This window comes from Trichechus manatus, unplaced genomic scaffold (genome assembly GCF_000243295.1).
Source record: "Trichechus manatus latirostris isolate Lorelei unplaced genomic scaffold, TriManLat1.0 scaffold00206, whole genome shotgun sequence".
NCBI lineage: Eukaryota > Metazoa > Chordata > Mammalia > Sirenia > Trichechidae > Trichechus > Trichechus manatus.
The window spans coordinates 4270126-4271081 of NW_004444142.1; positions in this window are offsets into that span (position 1 = coordinate 4270126).

The window sequence follows — 956 nt, forward strand, 5'->3', positions numbered from 1 at the left end:
AAGACAGTCCTTACATACTGCACCATTTAGCGTGGGTCCAGCTTTTTCATAAGCCTGGAGTGCAAGGAGTATCACAATGTAGCCAGTGGACAAAGCACTAGAAACCCAGGACTTTGTCCTTAGCTTTACCTCCTTTCTATTTTTGTCATCTTGGACTGCCATTTATTCATCTACACAGCAGAGGTAACAATGGCTATCTTCTTCTCTCTAAGTGTTAGGATCAAATGCACTAATGAATGGAAAAACTATGTAAAAAATGTAAAAAGTCAAGAAGGAGCTTCTCAAAGAAGAGGGAATGTCAGAATCACCCAAGGGACATTTTTACATTACACTTGCTCCCAGCAATAGATTTTGTGTGTGTGTGTTTCCTAATGCTTTGATTAAGAGGCAACTTTTTTATTATATTTCAAACAGACACAAAAGTAGAACTAAGAGTATAATGACTTGCCATTATCAATGACCCAACATCAACAATTATCAATACATTGCTACGCTTGTTTTACCTACTTCTCCCAACTACCTTCCCCTTGCTGGTGATTACAGTTTACAGCTTTAATGAGATATAGTATAGATAACATAAATGCATGTATTTTCGGTATAAAATTCAGTGATTTTTTTTGTGTATAAATTTATAAAGTTGTGCAGCCATAACCAGAATACAGTTTTAGAACATTTTCATCACCCAAACAAGTTCTCACTTGTCTGTTTGCAGTAAATCCCTGCTCCCACCCCTAGTCCCAGGTAATCTATGATCTGCTTATTATCTCTATACATATTCCCTCCCTGGTCATTTCATGTGAAAGGAACAAAACAATGTGTAGCTTTTTGCATCTGACTTCCTTCACTTAGCATAGTATTATTGAGGTTCCTGTATGTTGTAGCATGTATCAGCAGTTCTTTCATTTTTATTGCTAAGTACAGAAGTGAATATACAAATTTTGTTCATTCATTCATCA